Genomic DNA, 16,392 nt, shown 5'->3' with positions numbered 1-16,392 from the left:
CACCCTCCCCAGACCGTCCTCTGCCTGCACCCTCCCCGGGGCCCTACTTCATCTGCCTTCCATCACACCTGACCAGCGTCCAGTGCCCCCCACCCCCCTTAACTGAAGGTGGACAGACAGGCTGGAAAATCTACTGCCTTAACCTCTTCCTGGTCAGAAACCAGGGTCTCATTGGTTAAAACAAAGGGCTTCCCATGGCCCTGAACTAAGCTTGCTGTGGATCGCTTTCCTACTTTGTGAGGTACCCACATGGGTGGGAAAGGGAGTCAGGGGCAGGAAGAAGCAACTGTGGGGATCAGGCTCTGAGTCTGCAAAGACACAGAAGTCTCCTGAAGAAGGCTGGGGTAGCGGTTCCCTGCCCAGGCCCGTGCTAGGTGGCTGTGCCCCCAGACCTCCCAGTGCAAGGTGGGGCAGCCCAGAAAATCCAATATGCTTTATCACCCTAGGGGAGAAACTGAGTCTGGCCCATGGGGTGTTGTTGGAGCAGTGAGGCACTGCGTGCTCATGACCTTGCCTCCTCCCCCCACCACCTTCCTTCCCAGGAGAGGGGTGAGCTTGGGCTGGAAAGCCCCCACCTGTTCTGGATCCTCTTTCCACTGGTGCCAGCAGAGGGAGTGACCTCCAGGTAGGTCCTGCCTGGCCAGCGTTCCTCATTTTCAGCCCCTGGCCAAGCCTTCTTCCCCACTCCTCACTCAAACCACCCCGCAAGCTGTACCTTCCTCTTTTCCGGAGGGCTTTGGTAGGTTCCCCTTTTTCTCCTGTACTGGAGAGGGCCAGCCCATCTGAGGGCAAAGGGAGCAGGGTTAGGGCCAGGGAAGAGCCAGACTCTGAGGGCTCATTCAACAGTTGCCTGGAACTGAAACGGCGAATTTAACAAACCTAGCCAGACCCTTGGAGCCCGGGAGCCAGACCTGCCTCAGAGACCCAGAGCGTTCTGGGAAGGGGGCTCCAGGCTCCTGCAAGCCGCCTCTGCTCTCCAGCTCTGTGTATCTGCGTCCACTGCCAGCCCAGTCAGCCCCCACCAGGTTTGGGAAGCAGAGCTGGAGACTATTGGGGTTCTTAGGGGTTGGGAAGCAGGAGGAGTCAATTGAGTGAGTGAGTGAGTGAATTGGGAGAGCTGAATATCCCTCCCACCAGGGTCTCCAGATAAAATACAGAATGCTACCAAATTTGAGTTTCAGATAAACAATAAATACTTTTTGTGTATAAGTGTGTCCTAGATGCTGCAAGGATCAAACTTACATTAAAAAAATTATTTATCTGAAATTCAACTCTAACTGGATATCCTGTTTTTAGGTTTGTTTGTTATTTTTTGCTAAACCTGACAGTGCTACCCCTGCAACCCCTTCCCCCAGCGAGCTGAGATCCAGATTTTCCTGATTATCCAGCTCATATCCCGGGTTGGGCTGCTCTTCTCAATGGTCAGGTCCTGAGGACCAAGAGGATGTCTCAGGTCCACTGGTGCACCTGGACAATGGTCCCCTCTTGTTCCCTCTACCCTGCAACCACCTCACCTCTTCCTTGGGTCCGCAGGGGCAGTGGGGAGACTGCCCCAGGAGGGAGCCCGCAGGGCCTGGGGTCAAGGGATGGGCATAGCTGTTGCCCATGGGGATTAGTGGTCCTGGTCCTCCTGAAATGTGCCCCCTGGCCCTGTGGTTAGGAGTGGCAGTGAAGAACTTGGGGGAGAGTAGGGGCATTTACTCTCCCAGGAACCTCTTTCATAAACTCAGAAGCTGTTTACCCTAGCTGGGGTTGGGGTGTGCAGACACAGAGGCTCCAGATTCATTTTGTGAGACCACAGGAGTGACCTCCAACAGCAGAACAGAGGCCCTTGTGTCCTCAGCCTGAATCCAGGCAAACACAGGGGTCTCCTGGAAGATTGTCCTCAAAGTATGTTAGACATGCCACGTTTTGTTTTGATTCCCCAGGGGAAAAAATGGGGCTTGGAGGAGCCCATCCTCCTGGGGACAGTCTCTCAGCTTGGTGAGTTCTGAGATTTGTATTTGGAAATAGACCTTCCTTCAGTCAGGCCCACCTGCCCTTGCCTCCCCCTAGAAGAGCAGGAAGCTTGGAGGAGGAGGTGGCTGTGGTGGAGGGGAGCATAGACCAGCTTCTGAGGAGCAAAGATCGGCAGCTGCTGGCCCCTGGGGGCCCTTACCCTGTGTCTGGCCTGGCTCCTGACCCCACCAGCCCTGCCCCCCAGCCCATGGGAGCCCAAGTGCCCCTGAACCACCAGCCCTGTTGAGACAGGAAAGCATGTGACAGGAAGGGAGACCACCTCCTGCTGTCCTCTCTCCAGAAGAGCTCCCCCAGACTGGACCAGCTGCGGCAGCAATGACCTCTTGTGCCCCCCCCATCTGCTCAGGGAAGGTGGGGCTGTGATCCCAATTATCAGGTCTCAGTTTGAGGAGGCAACCCCCCTCAACCCCCAGTGTCTTCCAGGCAGACATCTGAGCATACACCCCACCCCCACAGAGCCTGCTGGGCTCTGTGACCTCTGGCCTTCACCCCACAGGGCTTCCACCCTCCCCCACTGAGGCAATGCTCCCTCCTGGCCAGTTCTGCTCTGCGTCCCTGGAGGCCCTGATTTATGCTGCTGCAGGAGCAGACAGAGCCAACCTTGGAGAAAGAATGGAGGGAGAGAGAAAAAACCAGTCCCAGAGGCTGGAGGGGTGGGGGCTGGGATCAGAGCCCCTGGCAGAGGGTGTCCGGCCAGGCGGCAACAGCGAGCTCACCACAGCAGCCCGGGGTTCTGGGAGCCGAGCCCGGGCCTTGAGAAAACTGAAGCCACCCTGGCGGGATAGGGAGCTGAGTTTGCACAAACGCCTCTGCTCAGGAAATGGGGTGCAGGGAAGGTGGGGGGTAGCTCAGAGCCTGAGGACAGGAGGGGACGCTTCCTGGCGGATGCAGGGTCAGAGAAGGGGCGGAAATGGCCAAGACAGCTGCTGAACATCTGGAATCACAGAGAATTACCCAGAGCCCTCAAGGATGGTGGGGTTGGTGGGGAGCAGTGCACACCCACGCCCTCTCCTTCCTGCCTCCCAGCAGGGCCAGTCCCTCAGCCTCTCCTCCCATTGTGCCCCCCACCATCAGGGTAAAGTCTGGGTTGGGGTCAGCAGCCCAGCAGGCTGGTCCGATGGGGCCAAGTTCCCTGGAGCTCAGCTCCCCTGGGTGCTGCCCAGTCTGTACCATTCCTGCAGACTCCAGTGTGTGGACAGTGCCTCCTGGCATCCTGCAGGTCATGGCCCCGCGCCGGGGATGATCCCTGGGGCCCCATACGTGAGCCCAGTGTCACTCCTGGCTGGGAGTCCCTCAGAGCAGAGCCGTATCCTTTCTACCACGGCACTAACACCGTGCACAGGGGTTGACATAAGGTGAGTGCTTCGTTAATGTTATTCAAAATGTAAGCGAGGCTCACTGCAAGCGGTGAGACAGGGTGTAAAACAGTTAACTGTCCTCTCTCTGCACCTCCCTGGTATCCAGGTATGCTAACCTGGACGTGTCTTTGCACACCTTCCCCTATTTGCCTGCACACGTGCACGACCTGTGGTCGGGACTGGGGTGTTTATCTTATCTTGTGCTTTTGCAAAAATGCATATGGTGTATACCTTACTGGCAGCTTGCTTTTCTCCCGAGCATCACTGCAGGCCAGTAGCTGGTAGGCGGCCCAAGCCTCCAGTGTGCCTCCCCTGCGTTGGTGGATATGTGGGTCTCCAGACCTTTCCCCTCTGCAGCGGTGGCTGCCATAAGCACCTTTGTCCAAGGATCCTGGCCTCTAGGTGCTTTCCCCTACACAGTGATTCCTAAGAGTGCCTGCTTGAATGAAAGGGAGTGTGTGTGCTCACGGCAGGGAGATCCGGCCAGATTACTTTTCCAAAATCTTGTGCTAGCCTGTGAGTCTGGTGAAGGAGTTTGTCTCTGCAGCAATGCGGGTCAGCTCTGCGCTTTTAGTATTTATCGGTATGTGTGTATAAGCTTCATGAATGTTCGTTGATCCTGACCCGCTGACCAGGCCGGCACCAGAAGCCATTCCGTCAGTCGGGCGATCCGGTCCCGCATTTTGCTTTTCGCTGCCCCTTGGAGACCCCTCACCTGTGGGACCCGGGTGCCCGCCGCCTCCTTAGTGGCCGGATGGAAACTACGGCCTGGATCTCACACAGCCGGCCCTGGCTCTGGGGGAGGGGAGATGCAGCGGGCCGGGCTTGGTGGGCTGAACGGAAAAGACGGGGACCCTCCGCCTGAGAGGCAAGTCTCGAGCTTTCGGCATCCGCGGCATTTTGCTCCGCCAGCGTGGGACCGCGAGAACCAGCAATGGGGCGGGAAAAGGGCCTAGTAGCCCGGAGGGTCCAAGACGGTCACCCAGCCGGCTCGCCCCTAGCCCCGGAGTCCGAGCCCGCGTTTCCCGGGACGAGCCTCCGTGGCGACTCGGACTCCCCCAGGGGGCCGAGGTCCCCTTTTCTGGCTCCTCCAGGTCGTGGCCCCGTCGACATTTCTCACGGGACGGTGAGGCCGTGCGGAAGGTGGAAGGTGTTGCGGAAGGAGCCGTGCGCACAGCGGCCCTTGGAGAACGGAGGGGTGACCGGAGTCCCTGCCCAAGCGCTCTGTCACCCTCCTCCCGCCGCGCCCTGGGCGCGAGGCTCCGCTAGGCGGGGAGATGGCCTGGGGCGCGAGCAGAAAGGGTGGGCGAGGTCGCTGGCCCCCAAGAGTCATGGTTCCGGGTGAGGAGCCCAGGGAGCGGGAGGGCGCTGCCGGGAGGCCCCTCGGTCCGCCTTCCTTGGGCGCAGGTCTCCCACTTGCCTGGGTGGGCGGGCTGAAAGCTGGCTTCTGCTTAGGCCCCAGGTCAGGAGTGGGACATTTTCCTGACCCTAGATCAGGGGAGAACCCCGCCCCCCTCCCCTGCCCTGCGGCCATGCTCTGGTCCCCGGAGACCTTGGCACCCAAGTAGAGGAGTGAAGCCTGGAGGTTGGGTGAGGGGAAGCCAGCCCAGAGGGGTGCAGGACCCTGCAAGGCCTCTGGGGCTTGGTAGAAGGAAGACCACCATGAACACAGGTCTCGGGCCAGAGTGCCCTCTGCCCTGTGGCACTTGGCTGGGGGAGGGGCTGTTCTTGGGCCACACCCCGTCAGCACCTCCAGAGCTTGCCTGAGCGGATCTAGGTTACAGTCCTCTGGGCTCCTTCTAAGTCTCTTGCGCAGATTAAAAACGGCAACTGTCCCGGAGCTGACCCCAGGGGACCCTGAAAGTTTCCTCTCCCCTCCCACCCCCCTTGCTCAAGGCACTCTCTGTTCTCAGCGTCTGCTGAACTCTGGGCGGCTGCTCTGAGGCTCTCACTCATCCACCCCTCTTACCCCGCTGTTCCCTGGGGAGCTGGCAAGAAGTCAAGCCCACCTCTGTGGTGGGCTGGCCCAGACAGGCTGTTTCCCCAGGCTTCAGGCAGAAAAAGTGGGGAGAGGAGGGAGGACATAAAGGGCCTACTGGCCCCTCCACATCCAGCCAGGTGTCCCCCACCTTGGTTTCTGTGGTTTCTCTAATGGGGGCTGCACTCCAGAGTGACCCCACCTGGACCCCACACATTATACAGACATGAAGGCATCACCGCCCCCAGGCAGCCCCTGCTCCAGGACTGGGCCCACCCAGGAAGGCAGTGGGGTGGGGAGGATGAAGAAGCAGAGAAAGCCCCGTTATCCCCCTTTCCTGTCCCCCACCCTCCCCTGGGGATCAGCACTAACCGCAGGGCTGCCCACCCCAGCTGCTTTGAAGCTGCCGGGGGCAGGACCCAGCTGCCAGGGTTCGTGAGCGGCCCGCCCCTCCGGCTGCGTGGGAGCCAGGGAGTGACCACAGGGCCGCCAGCGGCCTTTGAAGTGATGAGGCACGGCCCCAGGAAGTGGGCAGTAGCCCACCCAGGCCCTGGGCCAACCCCGCCCAAGGGCTCAAGCCCCTGCCCACTGGGCTGGGAGCCCGGGCAGAGAGCCCAGGCTGGGAGCCCGGACCTCAGCTGTCTCCACGAGCTCGGCACCTTGGTTGCTCAGGTGCAAGCCAGGCTCAGGGACTTGATGGGGGGCAAGGAAGGAAGAGGCTGCCTCCCCGGCCTCTGGGGCCCAACTCCAGCCCCAGTTTCACCCAGGCTCCCATGGTGGGAGCCAGCAAGGGCCAGGAATTGGTCCCTCTCCCTCAGCTAAAAATAGCGGCCTCAGGCTTTGTGGAAAGCCCCTGGGGCGGGGGGAGGAAGGAGCAGGGCTGCAGGGCTGGGCCCTGGGGAGCCAGGCTAGGCAGGAAATGCCCTGGTGCACTGCCGCCCCCCACCCCCCACGCAAAGGCTCCTGTCAGCAGGCACAGACCCCTGGAAAGTCCCAAGTGGTGTCTTCACACCTACGTGGGGCAGGAATCTTGTGGGTCCCTCAGGCCAGGGTGGGCTCCTCTTATCCCAGCTGACAATGTCCTCCGGGGCCTGGACTGGTCTCCTGCCGTGGGCACCAGAAGGCCAGATGAAGGCAGTTCTTCCTCCCTGTCTTTGCACCTGGTGATGACCTGAGCCACCCACCCCACCCTCTAATCTCTCCGTGTCACCACTCCCAACAAGAACTACTCATTCCACAGATATTCCTTGAGGGCCTGCTTGCTGATGGTGGGGATAGGGCTGAGCATGGCCCTTGTTGCATCCCTGCCCCCAGGGCGCTTCCTGGGCACAAATAAAGGTTTAACCCAAAGGAGGGCTTTTCAAGGAGCAAACACCCAGTCTGTCAACCTGGAGGGGGGAGAACAGGAGAGGGGTCAGGAGCTGAGACCAGCAAGATGGGTAGGAATTAGCTCTTAAAGTAGATTGTTCAGTGGGGGCCTGACCCTGGGAGAGGCCCTGGGGCCGAAGGGAATTTGGCATCATAGAGGAATAAGACAAGGCCACTGTGGCTCAGCCCTGCAGGGTGGTAGGGTTGGAACAGGAATGAGGCAGATTAGGTCTAGTTTTGTAGACTAAGGCAAGGAATTTGAAAGGAAACCACTTCTCAGAAGTCACTGAAAGATTCTCAGCAAGAAAGTTCCAGAAATGACCTCAAAGCATTTCAGAGAGGTCACTGCTTTGTAGAGGAAGGGCTGGGGAAGGTGGACGGGGGCTGGGGGGGAGGGGGGGAAAGGAAGGCAGAGGAGCTGTGGAGGGCCAGCGTAGATGTCTGCAGTTTCTGAGAAGCGGGAGCAGGCCGCACAGAGTGGTCCCTGGACGCACATGGTGGGACTGGGAGCACTGAGTGTCCACCCAGGTCTGGCTTCCCGGTGGCACCCCGTCTTCCAGGTGGACTGTCCCAGCAATGAGCAGCACCTGCCATGTTGACAAGGAGAAAGTGGGTTGTTGGGGTTCTTCCAAAGGGTGCCAAAAAAGTATAGAAATGTTAATACTTTTGGTGTTTTTGAGAGAAAAAACAAAATCCACACCTGATAAGAAGGAAGCCAAAGGGAGGGGAAGGCTGAGTCTTCAGGAGAAACGAGGGCTGTTCTTGCAGTGAGGGGCTCAGGGAGATGTCACAGCTATGTGGCCGGTTAGGGGTGTGGACACAGAGAGACAAGGGTAGAAACAGTCACTTGAGGGTGGGTGTGGGTTTTGGTGACAGCTTGCTCTGAGGTGTGACTCTGAGAGTGGCTTACTGGAGATCTTTGGAGGTGAGGAGGTAATGAGGCGTTTGAAGAGGGCCCCCATGACTTCTCATCAGGTGAATTTAGGATGTTGGTACCTGACATCTCTGAGGAGGGACAAAGGAGGCATTTCCAGTCGTCACGGGTGCAGAGGGCCACTCCTGTCACTGCCACCCAACACTATCCTACTTCTGTGGCCTCTCCCTCTGTGGCACCACCAAAATCCACCATCACTCACTCACCCACTCACGCAGTGACAATTATCTGTGGAGAATATACTCTTCATGAAGAATTGTGTTCGGCTTTGGTCACGTCCATGACCAACATAGGCAAGGTGTCTACCCCTTGGGGAGCTTACAAACTGGTGGGGCAGACTGAAAACGAACACATGCAAAGATTTAGAAAATGTGAAGTAGAATGGCCCAGCAATCCTACTCTTAGGTATTTACCCACAAGAAACGAAGCATGCTCACACAAAGCATTGTCCTTAAATGTTTGTAGCAGCATTGTTCATAATGTCCCCAAACTAGAAAAACCCAAACGTCTGTCAGCTGGTGAAGGGATAAGCAAGCTCTGGTCCATCTATTCAATGGAAGGAAACAGAGTGAACTCCTGATTCACATAGAATGAATCTCAAAAGCATCGCGCTGACTGAAAGAAGCCGTACACAGAAGCCCATGTACTGTATGATCTGGCTCGATGCGAAATCCTAGAAAAGAAGAAACCCTATTTCCAGAGGCAGACTGATGGTTGGCGGGGCCAGAGGGTTGAGAATGGTTGCTGAGAGATGGAGGGGACTTTTTTGGATGATGGGAATGTTCTACATCATGACATTGGGGGTGGTGACATGACTACACATTTGTCAAAGCTCATCAAATTATACGCTTAAACTTGGTGAATATCAGTGTATGTAAATTATACTTCAATAAGCTTAATTTTTGGAAAGATGTAAAGACTGTGAGTGTAACCATGAAAACATCAGGAAGGTGGAGACAGAGGAGATGAGGCTGGGAGTGGTGGAAGGGGCTGGTGTTTGGAAGTTGGCTTCTTAGTGGAGGCGTCATTTCTCTTGGGTGGACATTTGGGAGCGGAATGACAGCTTCATGTGGTAACTCTATACTTAATATCGCATTCGGTGGGGCCCCGGGGGACTCAGTCGGTTAAGTGGCCAACTCTTGGTTTCAGCTCAGGTCATGATCTTGGGGTTGTGAGATCGAGCCCTGTGTCAGGCTCCGTGCTCAGTGCTGAGTCTGCTTGAGATTCTCTCTCCCTCTGCCCCCCTCCCCGGCCCCATGTGTGCGATAGATAGATAGATAGATAGATAGATAGATAGATAGATACCTAAAAAGAAATCCCATTTGGTAGTTTTAACTCTTAAGTAAAGAGAGGCAAATCCAGACTCAAGCTGTGTGTTGAGATTATTCACTTTTATAGGCTGTTTTTGGGTGAGACATCATTTCCTGCTCAGGTAACTAGAGTAGTCTGGAATGGCCAGCAGGCACTTGTGTTGGGCATGAGGCTGAAGCCAGGAGACTGGTGTGGAAGGCGCGGTGAGACCCTCCAGGGCTCCCCCAGTGGGTTGGGGTGTTCTGGTCTGGAGTCACCACTGGCCAGTAGGCAAAGCCCAGGGTGCCTCCTGTGAGGACGGCCTGCCTCACTGTCCTGGCAGCCTGATGTGGGGTATGGGCAGGAAGTCCTGTGATCTGTTGCCCTCAAGCACCTCCTGGGACCCTCCTCTCCCAGACCAGTGAGCACACCGTCCGCCAATCTCAGCCCAGGGTGCAACTCAAAGAAGACCAGGCTCTGCTTCTGCCCCCAGAGGAGGGGATGTGCGAGAGCAAGGGGTCCCCATGGCCTTCACCCTGGCTGGACTGTCCCTGGGTTTCCTGTCCTGGCAAGGGAGGGCCAGGGTCAGGCTGAGGCCTCTCCTCTAGGGCAGTGGGCCCCAGGATTCACATGGAGGAGTGGGGCCCCCAGGTAGGAGGTGAAGGCAAACCTATAAAGGTAGAGGTCCCCCACATGGTAAGTGACAATGACCACCTGGGCTTGCTGGTCTACCCCATGATCTGTGGGGTTCCCTCAGGATGGATCCTGGGGCTGGTACCACCCTGGGTGGGTCAGCAGGCTATTCTACATCCTGGCTGACCATGGTGGGGCCTGGGCAGGGGGACTGGGGTGTCTAGGCTCTGCTGTTCTTCTTGGAGTCACTGTTTGAAGTAACTTGGACTGGCTGTCAGGACATTGGCCAATCTTGGAACTGGTGAGCCCCAGGACCCAGTGACCTTTTCCCCCTGTGGCCTTGACTGGGGCTGGGAACCTCCGGCCTGGCGTCCTGTGTCCTGCCAAGAGGATGTCCTGTCCTCAGGCCAAGTCCCCCGCCCTCCTCCATCCCTCTGGGGCCTCTGGGGGCAGAGGTGGGGGTGTGGGGGTGTGGGGGTGGAGGGGAGTTGGAAGTCAGCTGGCTGTCCCCCACTGCTGGGTCCTGAGCCCCTTCTCTCCCAGGTCCCTCCTCCCCCTGGCCTGGGTTACAAGGACAGAGGCCCTCCAGTCCAGTACCTGGGGTTTCCCCAGGACTAGACTCCTGTTCCCCCGCGGGGCGGGGGTGGGGGGTAGCTGCTCCGCGGAACAAAGGCTGGGAGAAGAGAGGGGAAGCAGGGAGCATGGAAAAGGAAGGGGAAGGGGCTGAGCACACTCTGAGGCCAGCTCTCCAGGAGCTGCCTCCCCCATCCCTCTCTCGGGTTTCCTGCCCTGAGCGTGTGTGGGCGAGGATGTGAGGGAAGAAGGGTGTGAACCAGCTCAGCTCAGCTCCTGCCACAAGCCTGCCCTCATCATGGGGGAGAGTGAGGCCCAGGGTGGGGAGTCTCCAGTGGAAAGTTGCAAGAGGCTCCTGGAGCTCAGCCCCAGTGGGCTGCAGGAAGACGGGGCTGGCACTTGGGGAGCGGGCGGGGAAAGAGTGGGCCGAGCACCCCCAGCTGCAGGCCCCTCCTTGACATGGATCTATGGATGTGACCCAAGGGTCCTCCCTGCGCCCCGAGCTGGTGGCCCCTGGGCCTCCGTGCCTGATGGTGTGTGTGTGTGCGTGTGCGTGTGAGTATCTCCAGGTGGGTCAGGTTTCTGGGGAGAGTTGCGTGGATACACGTCTGTGTGTATCTGAGTCAGGCGCTGAGTCTCTGTGCGTCTTGTACGTTTCTGACAGGCCCCTGAGCACCTCGTGTGCACACGTATGTGCTCCTGTGTTTGCATCTGTACCCCGGCCTGTGTCTGAATGCGTGGGTATCTGTGTGGCCTCCGTGGATATCTTGTTTTTGGGGCGGAATGCTGTTTTCCCTCCAAGGTCAGAAACGACCAGCCCCCTGCAGAAAGCCTGGACCTGGGGAGGGGTGGGGGCAGGCAGGCAGCTGTTTGGCTCTCTCTCCTGCCCTCCCCCCACTCCCCTGACCGGGGGTTCTGTCCACCTTCAGCACAGGCAGCTCAGCTGAGTTAAAAATAGCCCCAGGGCCTCTGGAAGCGGAAGGGGTAGAGGCACCACAGCAGCGGGAGGGGGAGGGCTGAGAGGCACCCCTGGGGTGCTAGGTTGGACCAGCATCCCAAGGCCAGCTGGTCAGGCTCCAGCAGGGTGGGCCCCACGTCCGCCTGGCCCAACCTGCGAGGCTGCAGGACCCCCACCCTGTGTGGTCACTCTGGACCCTCTTGGAGAGAAAGGCAGCGCCTGGCCTGAGCCCAGCTCCGAGCCTCCGTCCCCAGGGGTAAGAAGTGCCCCCTGTGATGCCCCCCAGGGACTGCCCTCACCTGTCTTCTCTCCTCCCTCCACAGAGGGTCCCTGGAGCCTTCCCTGGAGGTCTGGGTGGGATGCAGGACAGGGCAGAGGGCCCCAGGGAGCACTCCTTCCTCAGGGAGGGGTCAGCAGAGGGTTTGGATTTTTTTTTTTTTCATAATAACTTTTTATTGAAGTACCACATGCAAACAGAAAAGTGCACATACTTTAAGTGTATGGCTGAATAAATTTTCATAAACTGAATGCGTCTTGTCACCAGCACCCAAATCAAGAAAACATTGCCAGCCCCGGGGGGAGCCCTGGGCCCCCACTCCAAAGGCCCTCACTACGTGACCCGATTGGCTTCACTGACCCCCCACCCCCCCGTGTCATGGCAGGGCCTCTGCTCACTCTCCCACTCCCCACGACACTGGTGTGGTGTCGGCAGACATGCCTGGAGTCCACAGTGGCTCCTTCCGTGGCTGTCCGGCATTCCAGCGTGGACAGGCCATATTTCATTTACCTACTCCACTGCTGAGGGGCGCTGGGTTTTCCCAGTTTGGGGTATTACAAACAGGGGGGCTTTGAACATTCTGGTACAAGGTTTTTGGTGAACCTGAAGTACCGATTTTCACTGGGCGCCCCTGGGAGTGGATGTGTGGTTTGAACTGGCCACAGATCCCTCTGAGGGTCTGATGGGGGTGCTCTGGACACTCCCCTGGAAATGCTAGAATTTGCTCAGGATTTCAGGGAGTACTGCTCCCCGCTCCTGGGTTCCTGGAACTCAAACCCTGGCATCTCCAGCCTTCGGGGTCTGTTTGTCCTTGGCCGGGCTAGGTCTTGGGTTAGGGTCCCCCAGGGAGAAGCTGTCCTCCCCCCAGGAGGGATGGGCAGCGCTTGTGCGCCCTCCAGCAGCCAGGCACGCCCAGAGGAGGCGCTCCATCCTGGAGGCCCACCCTTCCTTCCTCAGGAAAACCTGTGGTCTGATAAGGCCTCCAGTCTCTGGTTTTCTAAACCACCCCGGCACTAGGACCCCCCAGGGGAGGAGGGACCAGAGCCCCTTGCAGCTGGGGCAGCTGGGGTGGGGACCCTGTTCTCCACGAGGACTCGTGCCTGCTCACGGCTGCCAGGTCTGGGGGCTGAGAGGCAGAGGCAGCTAGCCAGGTGGGATCCTACCCCCAGGCGGGGCGGTCCTTCCCTTAAACCCTCTGGGGCCCCTCAGCCTGGGTGTTTCCTCTGACCCTACCTGAGCCTACCAGGGGGCAGGGGGCAGGCAGGGGGCCCAGAGGAGGGATACCGACCCCCAGTTCTCCCTCACTGCCCAACAACAGCCAGGCAAACCCCTTTCTTCCTACATGACCTTTTCCCAGGGTCTGTCAGCCCTGGGGCTTCCAGTGGCATCCCAGGATGACCCCAGGCCAAATCCCAGCAGGAAGGAGGTGCCCACAGGATATCCCAGACTGCGCACTGCGGCAGAGAGCCTCAGCACCCGCGCTCAGCTACCCCTGCCTGGCCCTGGACCTGCCCCGTGTCCATGTCACACTGGTGTTTATTAAACTCCCATGTAATGATGCTGTCTGTCAACAAGATGGCACTTCTGCAGCTGCTTCTGGGGCCCCCGTGCCGTCCTGCTCAGCCCACTTAGCTCTACCCGCTAGCTTCTTTAGGTGCAGACTGACGCCCAGAGAAATAAGTCACTTGCCCCAAACCACACAGCTGTGGTGATCCCCATTCTGGCCAGGCTGGCCCCAGACCCTCAGGCTCTAGGACATAAGGGGGCATCAACATGGCCCTGCCCTCATGGAGCATGGGGAGGGGATGAAGGACAGAGGGTGCAGACATTAGGCCAGACGCAGGGCTCTGTCTGGGCAGCGTCCTCCACCCAAGGGAGAGGGGAGGGCTGTGTCTCGACTCACCAGGGTTGGGAATGAGTGCTCAGGGACGGCTGAGAACCAGCAGGTGGGAAGGAGCAGGAAAGGTGGTTGGAGTGGAAGGCATAGCAGGTGCAGGAGCCCTGGGGTGGGCCGAGAATCCGTGGTTTGGGCCCTGGGTGTGTGGAGCTGGTGGGGGCAGAGGCAGAGAGCGGGCGTGGGTGCCAGCTCACTCAGCAGTCCTCATCCAAAGCAGGCTGTGTGGGCACAGGATCCATGTGTCATGAGACCAGCTGCAGGTAGAGTGTGGAGGGTGCGTGGTGAGGGAAGTGGGCTGAGGCTGCGTGAGCAGGCTGGCAGGCAGGGATGAAGAATGCCTGACCCACCGAGGATGGAGGGAGGGGGCAGTATTCTATTCCAAGTGTTCCCTCCTCCCTTCAGGCTGCGCTGACCTGGAGGCTGACCTGTGGGGAGCCTCCAGCTAGGGGTGGGGGCTGGCTTCATCCTGCAGGGTCCGCCAGGGGCTGGTCCCACCTGAGCAGGACTGGAGGACACCTTGCCACATCTTAACGGGGACCCTGAGGCCCAGAGAACAGACTCTGGAGAGAGAACCCTGGGTGGGCTCTGAGGGTCTGAGGTGGATGGGGGGCCCTGAGCCAACTGCGGCATGGACCACGGTGGCCTAGGCGCTCTTTCCTCCAAGCAAGACTTGTGGGAGTCGCCCAGGGCCCAGGCATCCTCAGGAAGGGGATCTGCCCTGGCCCCCTGCCCCAGTGATACCTGAAACCCCCTGAGGTCACCCCACTGCCGCATGACCTCTCCTGACCCCAATCATCGCCAGGAAGGGATTTCCCCTGGATAACCGGGACCAAACCAGCTCCTTTCCCCTCAGGGCTCCCCTCCCCCGACGTGGAACCTGCAGCCTGGCCTCTCTCCCCGAACCTGGGCCAGCAGTACCTGGAAGGCTCCCGCATCCGTGCCCCCTCTGGCTTCCTGTCCCATCAACAGGCAGCCACCACCTGGTGGAGAGAGACATCTCTTGCACCTGCTCCATCCAGGGTACATCAGCTCTGCACCCCAAAAATCTCTCTGAATCATGATTAGATCAAGTCTGTCCTGTTCAAAAGTCTTCAGTGGCACCCTGTAGCTTGTGGAAAAGCCTAGAAGCCCAGCCTGGTGGTTGTTGGAGCCCAGCTCATCCTACATGAGCCCCAGGCAGGCCTTTTTTTTTTTTTTTTAAGATTTTATTTATCCATTTGAGAGAGAGAAAGCACAAGCAGGTGGGAGAGGGAGAGGGAGAGGGAGAGGGAGAAGCAGACTCCCCATGGAGCAGGGAGCCCAATGCGGGGCTCGATCCCAGGACTCCAGGACCACAACCCAAGCTGAAAGCAGATGCTTTACCCACTGAGCCACCCGGCGCCCCACCAGGCAGGTCTTTGATGCTTCTTCCCCCCAGGAACACCCTCTGGGCTCGGCTCATTGAGGAGTACCTGCTGCCTATCCTTGTCCACCCCACAGCCATGTTCTGCCCACCCACCCACCCATAATGTGTCTTGCCCTCCTTCCCAAGGCTGGGGCCCGACCATCTCTTGTTCTGTGTCCAGAACTGGACCTGGCTCACAAGCGTGGGTTTTTTCAGCTGGGACAGAGGAAAGTGCACAAAAGCACGCGGCGCGCATACACACACACACTCACACACACACACGCACTCACAGTCTGGCACGCTTGCCCCATGGACGGCCACTCCCGAACACGCACACACACCCACACGCACACACACCCCCGAGAAGTATGCACAAACAAGAACACAGACACACTTGCAAAGACAGAGGCTCATGACAACTGTCAACAAGGAATAGCACCGGACACGTACGAACTTTATTCAGACTGGTGCAGCAGACACAGGTACAAGCCGGTTCAACCCCAACGGAGACGCAGATGACCAAGGTTTTTATCTTTTAATTAATTATTTATTTAATTAATTATATTTATTTGAGAGAGAGCGCAGGAGCAAGGGGAGGGGCAGACGGAGACAGAATCTCAAGTGGACTCCGCACTGAGCACAGAGCCCGACACGGGCTTGATCTCACGACCCTGAGACCACGACCTGAGCCGAAACTAAGAGTCAGACGCCTAACGGACTGAGCCCCCCAGGCGCCCCTTGACTGACCTGTTTATTGCCTGGCCCCCTCCCGGAACACAAGGAGCTTTGTCTTGCTCCCTAGACAGACAACTGCCCGGCACATGGTAGGTTCCATTCGCTCCGTGGATGTTGCCGAACAAGTGAACGGGAGAAGGAGGGAGGTAAAGGTGGCAGGCTGCCATCGGGCAGGGTTAGGGCCTCTCCATGCCCACCAAGGGAACTCCAGAAGACCCTCCTCCAGCGGGAGGAGAGGGGCCGGTGCCTTGTCCAGGTAGGACAGAACCCTTCATCCTGCTGGCCTCTGGGGTCCACGGCCACCTGTTGCCCTCCCAGCTGCTGGGCCACGTGGCCCTGGCCAAATTCCCCCTTTCTGCTCTGCAGTGCTCAGGAAAGGTGCCCCGTCTCCCCCTTTCCTCCCAGGACAGAACTTGGGCAGGCTGCAGATGACATGGCTCCCAGGACCCAACCCCCCCCACCACCACCACTGTGTCCTGGCCTGGCAGCTCCAGGAGGGGACACTTGGGAGAACCAGGTGTCCCCTTCACCTGCTGTGGCTATCTTCAGCATCACCAGCCTCTGCAACGTGAGCCTCAGTGGCTGTGGCCCGAGGGAGCAGCTGCACTCCTCCGGTGGAGACTGAGGCCCCTGGCCCCCTTGCCCTGCTCCAGAGCTGACTGGCTGGTTCCCCGAGGCTGGGTTTCCAGCGCCTGCCTGAGATGGAATTACAGCCCCAGGCCTGCACCTGCAAAAGGTAGGACTGCCTCCTGGCTTGGCCAGGCAAGGACCAATTCAGATGGGGTGCTTGCTGTGTGTCCCCGGGGGAAGCAGGGGCTGTGGAAACCCCACATGGGGGTGGGGATCTGGGAAGCATCCCTGGAGGACAGGATGCCAGCACAGGGACCACAGGAGGAATAGGGAGGAGGAGGTAAAAGGAAGGGGAGGGGACAGGGAAATGAAGGATTGGACCCACACAGGTGGCCAGGGGTCAGATGATAAAGGGACC

The sequence above is a fragment of the Halichoerus grypus genome, chromosome 10 (assembly GCF_964656455.1).
Source record: "Halichoerus grypus chromosome 10, mHalGry1.hap1.1, whole genome shotgun sequence".
NCBI lineage: Eukaryota > Metazoa > Chordata > Mammalia > Carnivora > Phocidae > Halichoerus > Halichoerus grypus.
This window is presented reverse-complemented; position numbering follows the sequence as displayed.